A 9,272-nucleotide genomic window follows, 5' to 3' on the forward strand; every position below is an offset into this window, starting at 1 on the left:
CAAAGAACACAGCCTTTAATATAAATTGCAGTTAATGTTAAGAATTCTCACAATTAGATTTATAGGCAACATCAAGATCGTTGTTGTTGTTATGTGCCGTCGAGTCATTTGCGACTCATAGCGACCCTATGTACAACAGCTCTAAACCCTGCTCTATCCTGTGCCAATCGCATTGCCTCTGACACACCCATCCCGATTACCCCAGTCACTGAATCAATCCACCTCATAGAGAGTCTTCCCCTCCTGCGCTGTCCCTCTACTCTACCCAGCATGATGTCCCTCTCCAAAGACCTGCCTCTCCTTGCAACATGTCCAAAGTATGTCAGACGAAGCCCCAGAATCTTCATCATCAAGATAGATGGAGAAAAATTTGCAACTGTCAGCATCTTCATCTTATTCAGATCCACAATCAACAGAGATCAGAAGATATATTGTCCTGGGAAAGGCTGCCATCAGGGATCTCCCCAAATTATTGAGGAGCAATGACATCAATTTGAGGACTAAAGTGCATCTGATTCAGACCATGGTCTTTTAGGTCACTCGCTGTGTATCTGAGATTTGGACAATGAATAAGGTTGACAGAAGAAGGAGTGATGCATTTGAAGTGGGGTGATTGAGAAAAGTACTGAAGAGCCCATGAAATGTCAAAAGAGCAAACAGATATGTCTTGAAGAAGATGTAGCCAGAGAGTTCCTTGGAGGCAAACAAATTTGAGAGTGTTGTTAAGAAAGGCTAATCCTTGGAGAGTGACATCATACTTGGAAAGGTAAAGGAAGGGCAAAAGAGAGGAAGATCTTCAGACAGATGAATTGACACAGTGACTACAGCAATGACCTCTAGTGTGTCAGAGGTTATGAAGATGTCACAGGTAAAGTCAGAGTTTAGATCTGTTGTTCATAGGGAACTGTGAGCCCTATTCAACTATACAGTACCTCCCAACTCAAAAACAACAACATGAGAAAATGTTGACTGTCATAGGAAGCATCAAAAGTGATAGAAGGAACAGACAGTCATTGTAAAAAAAAAAATTGTTTAACCATTTAAGGTAGGATGTGTCAAAGAACAAGTGTTATCGATGCAAGAAGTCCAAGTTGCCATAGGTAGAAAATTAGGCTCGAGAAATTAACAAAACACCAATTGACATGTTTCAACAAATGGATCCAACACTAGAAACACTCAGTTGTCTATGCCAAGAAATTTGAAAGATAGCTCTCTGGCCAAATAATTGGAAGAGGTAAATTTTTGCACCTATTCCAAAGAAAAGTGACCCAACAGGATGTGTAAATTAACTGATAACAATATACTATTATCACAGGAAAATAAAACATAGGTAAGTACTTTATGTGTGCTCTATTCATGTCTTTTGAAAACATGACAGACTTTGGGATATAAAGGTATGAATAAAATGAATTTTTTAAAGTTTTAGTACAGCATAATTTCTGTACTGTTGTTCTAAATATGTGTTCCTCAGACTGGCAGCATCATCAATAGCTAGGAAATTGTCAGAAAAGTAAATTACCAAACTCTTCCTCAAATACAGCGAACGAGAAATTCTAGGGCTGGAACTCAACCATTTGTATCTTAACAATCTTTCCAGGTGCCCAAAATACATACCAAAGCTGAGAAACACTAGTTTTGGAGAAAAAGAAAAAGAGATTGCTTTTTCAACTTTATTTTAACTCTGCCCAAAGATTTGGAACTAACCTGTGAATGCTGATTTTTCTAGAGTGTATTCTGCAATCAAGTGATTCCTATGAGTTCATCTAATCACTACGATTCTTGATTAATAGTTAATCATTTTGTCTTGACTGCATTTTAGATGATCAATTATTTTATAATGATTTCCTCTTGTGTGGAATGAGATGTAATATCATGATTATCACTGCCATTAGAAGATACTGCTGGAATTTTTCCAGAGCTGGAGCACACATTTCAAGAAGTCCTTAAAGAAACAAGAATGTCTTCAAATTTTGTGCTTGCAAAATTAACATTTGACTACTTTTCTGCATGGGTAAAAATTGAGTCCACTTCTCAACTCTTTCTCTGTGGTCATTACCCAGGGATCAAGCTGACACCAAGGGTATTCAATGCTTGTTAGCAATAATTCAAGGCATGATAAGTAGTTTTTGTTAATCTGAAACAACAGAAGGAGAATGAGAAATAGGAGGAGAATATGAAATGTGTGGCTGTCTCCATGAAAAACTATTTCCCTTATACCCTGAGACTAGATGAACTTGATGATGCCTACTTACCATTATTAAACAATGCCGTGAAAGAACATTGCTGAAAAGAGGGGAAATATGAAACATAATTCTATATGAACAAAATTCTAGTAGGAATTTCTGGAACCGTGGGGGTGGATCCACCAAGATCATCTTTAAAATTTAACCCCAAAACATCCCTTCAAGCCAAACAGTATTTTAGATTAAGTGGTAAGAAAAAACAATCTTGACAATTATGCTTTTAAAAAAACCCCAACCTATTTATTATACAGGGTATAATAGATAGCAATTTGAAAGATAAGATAGAAGTGTTATGGACAATGTGTTTATATTAAGGAAGGAGTATCAACTCAGGAAAGCAGGGTAAGGACAATCGTGCAAAGAATCAAATCAGTGTCACTGAGAAGTACATGTAGGGCAATTGTTGAATTTGTATATGTATTGCTGGGTATATGCTCAACAACAAAATACATAACACTTAAAGAGAAGAAGTAGATACATGGTAGATATTGACAATTATTCCCCTGGTCTGTCTCTCATATTGTATTCCCTTTGAAAGAATTGACAAAAGTAACCCTGAAACCCTCAATGCAATATCTTGCAACTCTCTATAGTTATTGTCTGTATTCCATCTTGGGGATGTAATATGCCTGTTTTCTGCCTCTTTATTCTCAGATATCCTGGTTCTTCCAGTTACCTCATTTTGGCCATTATCCTAGACTCGTAATTTCTTAAATATCACAAAATTGAATAGAAGTGGTGGGAGTGCGCCTTCTTGCCTTGTTTACAATTTCATGTTGACTTTACATAAATGGCTTTTTACTGCATCCTTCTTTAAATATTAATCAGGAAAGAATATTAGATTTTATCAAATGTTTTTTCTTTATCTGTAGACATGATAATGTGACTCATTCTATTGATGTGGTGTATTACATCAATTGATCTAATGTTGAACAGTCTCTGCATTCCTGGAATCAATCTGACTTGGTCATGTTATATGGGTCTTTCAATAAGCTTTTGGATTCTGTTTGCTAATGTACTGTTGAAGATTTTAGCATCAAAAGTATTGGTCTGTAGTTTTGTTTTGTTGTTTGTTTGGTTTTGTTTTTTGGTTGTTTGTTTTTTTCCCCCCACCATCTACTTAATGCAGTTTGAGTATCACGATCAGGTTGCCTCATAGTATGAATCTGGGAGTATTCTTTCTTTCCTTGGCTATCTTTGGTGCCAATTCATCCCTGAATTTTAGGTAGCATTCCCCAAGTAAGCCATTTGATCCAGGACAATTTGGATGCCTGAAGCAGGGATGTAGACACTGATTGCTTGTCCTCATTTGTTTTGACTCTGATGAGATTTTCTGTTTTCTTTTCAGTCCGTTTGGGTTGGTTGTGTGCTTCTAATAAATTATCCATTTAATCTAGGTTGTCTAGTTTGTTACATTATAGTTGTTGCTAATAGTTTGCAATAATTTTTAAAAATTTCTTTTGAGTCAGTCATAATGTCTCTTTCAGTTTTTGTTTTGGTTATTTGCATCAAATACCCTGGGACATAGGAAATATATGGAAATGAATAGTGATAATTGTTGTACAGCATGATGAAAGTAATTCATATTACTGTGTGGGAAGTATTGAAACAGAATTGTAATGTGGAAAGTATTGAAATAGAAAATATTCATTGTATGGTTGTTGTTAGTAGCTGTTATCGGCTAAGCTCCAACTCATATCAACCCTGTGTACAGCAGAATGAAATAATGTCTAGTTCTGAACTATCCTTACAACCACTCTCATACTTGACAGCCACTATGTCAATCTACCTTGTTGAAAACCTTCCTCTTTTTCCATGACCCTATAGGACAGCAAGCACAATGTCATTCTCTAGAGACGGGCTCTTCCTGATAATATTCCTAAAGTAGATAAGAGGATGTCTCCTCATTGCAGCTTTTAAAGAACATTCAGACAGTATTTCTTCCAAGAAAATTCTTTACAAATACAAAAATTATACATAAAATTTTGTCTTTGTGACAGAAAAAAAATCTGCCTTGATTACAAAAATGAGGCTGGAGATTGCAGAGAATTTTGTACAGTGAATTTTATTCATTGAAAATACTTTTAAAAACCCAACAACCCATGAATGGAAACTATATACATGGCATAGATTTTATAAAAGCACAATTAAGTGTTCTGGTATTTCCATTCTTCTCAGTGTTAGCCATAGTTTGTTATGATTCACAAGTCAAATCCCTTTGTGTACTCAATAAAACTCAAAGAAACATCCTTCTGGTATTCTCTGCTTTTAGCCAGGATTCATCTAACATTGGCTCATATCCCTCATAGAATGGGCACTTCTGAAACCAGCTTCTGTCAGTTCCCTGTCAATGTACTATCCTAGCCAATTTTGGATGATCTTCAGTAATGTTTTGTTTGCATGTGCTAATAATGGTATTGTTCTAAAATTTCCAAATTCTGTTGGATCATCTTTCTTGGAGATGGTAACAAATACGGATCTCTTCCAGCCAGTTGCCCGGCAGCTGCCTCTATTTTTCTGGTATAAACTAGTGAATATGCCCAGAGTTGCATCTGTTGGCTGAAATGTTAAGTAGTATTCCATCAATTCTTGACATTTTTGTCTGAACAAATTAAGAGAACACTACATAGTTTAAAATCAGGGAAAGTGTGCATCAGGGATGTTTTCTTTCTCCATGCCTATTAAATCTGTATGCTGAACAAATAATTTATGAAGGTGGACTCTATGATGAGGAATGTGACCACAGGATTGGAGGAAGACTTATCAACAACTTACATTATTTAGATGAATAGTCTTGGCTTGCTGAAAGTGAATATGGCTTGAAACACTTACTGAAGACAATCAAGGACTATAGCCTTCAATACGGATTACATCTCAACATCAGAAAAACAAAGATCTTTAATACTTGGCCATGAAGCAACATCATGATAGATGAAGAGAAGATTAAAATTACCAATGATTTTATCTTGCTTGGATCCACAATCAATACCCTTGGATTCACCATCAGGAGATCAGGACATATTGCTGTCATAGATCTCCTCAATATACTGAAGAACAATGTTGACATTCTGAAGACTCACGTGTACCTGATTCTGTTCATTGTCTTTTCAATCACTTACTATGTGTCTGAGAGCTGGTCAATTAATAAGGACGATGGAAGAATTGTTGTCTTTGAGGTGTGCTGTTGGAGAAAAATGCTGACTATCTCACAAACTGTCAAAAAAACAAACAGATATGTCTTGTGTAAAGTGCAGCCAGAGTGCTCTTTGGAGGCAAAAATGGTGAAGCTTCAATTCTTACACTTGAAATGTTGTTAGAAGTGTCTATTTCTTGGAAATGGACATCATGTTTGGGAAGATGGAAGGTCAGCAAAAAAGAGGAAGATCGCCAGTGAGATAGAGTGATGCAGTGACTGCAGCAATGAGCTCAAGTGCGTCAGAGATGAGAAGGATGGCACAGGATAGGATAGGGTTCAGATCTGTTGTTCTTAGGGTTGTTTAAGTCCAAGGACACCTACACACACACACACACACGTTGTTCTTGTGTACCATTGAATCGGAAGCAGTTAATCACACGGGAGGAGATTGCCCGTTCTTCTCCTGTGGAGCAACTGGTGGCCTCGAACCACATGCCTTTGGGATGGCAGCTCAGCTTTTTGCCTCTAGGCCACCAGAACTCCTTCACACACATACCACAATAAAAAAAAAATATAACTACATTAAGTATATAAAAGCAACAGCTCACGCAGCAACACACAAGCCTCTAGTGTACTGGAAGTGGACAAAAATTTTTAGAAACCATATTTTAATATATTTCTTTCTGGGGGGTTACATACACGTTCTCACAAACCTTCCCAAAAGCCTACTATTTTTAGGTCAGGGAAGATGAATGAATGGTCTTTATTTTTATCTCCTGCTTTCCTGTCTTGGTTAGCTTCATCTTGGAAAGAGAAGAATCTTTACCTTGTTAATGTCAGATTGATAGAAACTTGTCAGATGGGACAGAAACAGTTCTCCAACATCCTATGCTGCGTTAATGCTTGGATAGATTTTGAAAAGAGCTTAGGAAACTTCTTTCTGTCCTTTTCTAGCAAAACTCATCCCTTGACATAAATTCCTGTGAGGCTTTTCAATTGGTTATTTCTGCTGTTCTTATCAGACTGAGGGATACAAAATAGCTCTGCATTCTTTAAGAACTAGGCTATCTCACAAAGACACAATTAATTTTATCCCTTCCACTTCCTTACTGTACTAATGTGAGGCATAAAAATGATTATTTGGTTACAGATAGTAAAAACGCTGGGTCTTTATGATAAAAACAGGCTAGTAATACTATAAAACGATACTGATAATTTTTGGTTAATTTCTTTGAAATGGAGCCTTCCAATTTGTTTCCTCTGCATGGGGGGAAAAAAAGAAAAAGAAGAAGAACCACTGACACAGTTCCCATTTTCAATGGGCCATTTTTAAATCTATGATTGGCTCTATTGCTCTAATTTGTAAGGGATTAAATTACCACTGACCTAAATTTCTTCTCAGTGGCAAAACGAGAATTGTTTCCAAGCAACCAGAAATTACTCGCATAAGAGTTGACTTTTTTTAGCAGTTTGCACAAAATCCAAGATGTATATTCTGTGGGTCTGATTAGTGGAAAACGTACGATGAAAAGTGTTGGACCTCCTCTTAACTATTAAAGCTGCTAAATAGTCAACCTTTGTCTGCCACATTAAAACCATGAACTTGGTGGACTCCAGCTACTAGGATATTATAAAATGAATTCCATGTTGTCGTCACATATATACTGTATGCCTATATACAAAATATATGCATATTTTCACAACTAAAATTATTCCTCAACTTTAGGAGTTGAAACTGTGCCCATTTTTTCCCATAGCTTTCATTTTTATTTATTTATAGAACTTGAGAGCCAAAGTGAGTTGAGGAAACCGTTAAGTGGATAGCATGTGCTCAGTGGAGGTTCGGGATGAGGTTAGTTTAAAGGAAAATTAGAACCCACCCTAGACAGTAGGGAAGGTTTTACTTTTAGCAAAAGGAAAGGTTTTTTTAACTGTAAGTTTGAGTTTGCAAATAAGAACACTGAAGCTATGGCAAAGAAAAGAACCTAATTTATAAAACCTGAATTCTCCCATTCACAGTGAATAGCATTTCTAGAGACATTTCTTTACCCTGCAACAAAAAAAAAAAGAAACAAAAAAAACAAACAAAAACCAAAACAGGTAATGCACCACCATGCCATGAAGGCTCATTTGCTCATTTTAATAGTCTTGATTAAAGCAGATAAAAATAAAGAACATATCTCTACATATTCCAAAGAAAAGTCATGCGATAGTGGTATACATGGTGGACAGTGTTTGGTGGAGCTTTCTGACTGAAACAAGCTTGGAAGCAGGAGTGGTATCCACTTCCGAAATAGCTTGCCTCCAGAAACCGTATGAACCTGAAGAAAGGATCAAAGTTATACAAGTGTTCAGGTCTTTCATTCATAGGGTCGCTATGAGTCATCTACCACTCAATGGCACTTAACAACAACAGCAACATCTCTAAAATGTGAATACTGTTGAGCAGTTCTTAAAAACGCAATATCTAACATGAAAAAAAAAAACTTAGCGTGGCCTATACTAGACCTGTAGAACATTTTACTTCACATGTACAAGTGTGTGCCCCTCTTTATTCTTAGAAGCATATAGCATTACCATTTGTTACTATTATTTCAGTGGCATGCCAAGGAAGAGAAAGAAAGGAGAAAGCTGTATGTGCAATTAGCCTCGTTTCCATAGAAGCTTCTCCTCTATTTTTATTTACTTCTTAGTCTGCTGAAACTTCTTAGCAGCTTATGGCATCTCTTTTATTTTCTTTGTCATGAGTCTTATGTTCTTTCACTAGTAGTTAAGAGTGCTACCTTTGTGAAGTCAGATAAGACGAAGTCATAGAGTTCCCAGAGACATGATGTTTAAACCCAACACAACAATCCTTTTTATTATGACTTGAAGGAAAGCTTACAAGACAGAGTGGCATTCCTTTCAACCATCCATATTTATTTTATTTGCTTTGATGTTTAAATACAACACTTTAATTGTAGCAGGACTCTTCCCACTCTCTGTAGTTCTTGTTCTCAATTATCTTCACTCTTCCCCCTTCCTACCTTCTGAGTTTTATTCTTAGGAAAAGGCTTTCTTCATGATTCTGTGTTGTTGGTTGGACAGAGTTCATTCCTGATAATACTCTTAACCTTGTTTGTTGTTGTGTGTCATGGAATTGAAACCAACTCATAGCTGACCTTCCAGTGGGTTTTCAGAGCCAGTTAACCACATGGGAGAAGACTGCCCATCTTTCCTTCATGGAGTTGCTGTTGAATTCAAACCATGTGCCTTTGGGATTGCAGCATAATTGCTTACCACTAGGCCTCATTCTGTTATAGGATTCAATTTGTTTCCATGATAAAAGGGCAGTTAAGGACCATAATCTTGAGAGTTCTATCATTCTCTATCAGACCAGTAAGTCTGGACCTTATTGTAATTTTATTTTTTTCTACATTTACCTCCCACTGTAATTGAGGATCCCTTCAATATCCTCTATTGTGAAGTCTTTCATTCAGAATAGATAACTGTGAAAGCTGGGAAGCATGTGATTCTTCTATTGTCAAAGTCATGGAAGTTGAGGATCAAACAATCACAATCTCCTGATGCTGTGGATGTTTCCATGTGTCTTTGTTCCAGACAGAGAAACCAATGGTTATACCTTAAGACCTTTTATCAAGTTGTCAAGTCCCCAGTCACTACTCATTATTGCTCTTAAACTGAAGGAATGACTACAAACTCATTAACAAACTTCTTGTGGAAAAGCAAGGTCTAGATTTCCTTCCTCTGAGTTTGAGAGTGAATTTCATAACTGCTCAAACCAATAGACTGCAATAGTAGTACAACTATGTTACTTCCAAGGTCAGGTTATAAAAACCCGGTTTCTAGCATTTACACTATTGTAACTCTGAGGATAAAGATTATATATGTGC

The sequence above is a fragment of the Elephantulus edwardii genome, unplaced genomic scaffold (genome assembly GCF_000299155.1).
Source record: "Elephantulus edwardii isolate Elephantulus edwardi_28Jun2011 unplaced genomic scaffold, EleEdw1.0 scaffold00163, whole genome shotgun sequence".
NCBI lineage: Eukaryota > Metazoa > Chordata > Mammalia > Macroscelidea > Macroscelididae > Elephantulus > Elephantulus edwardii.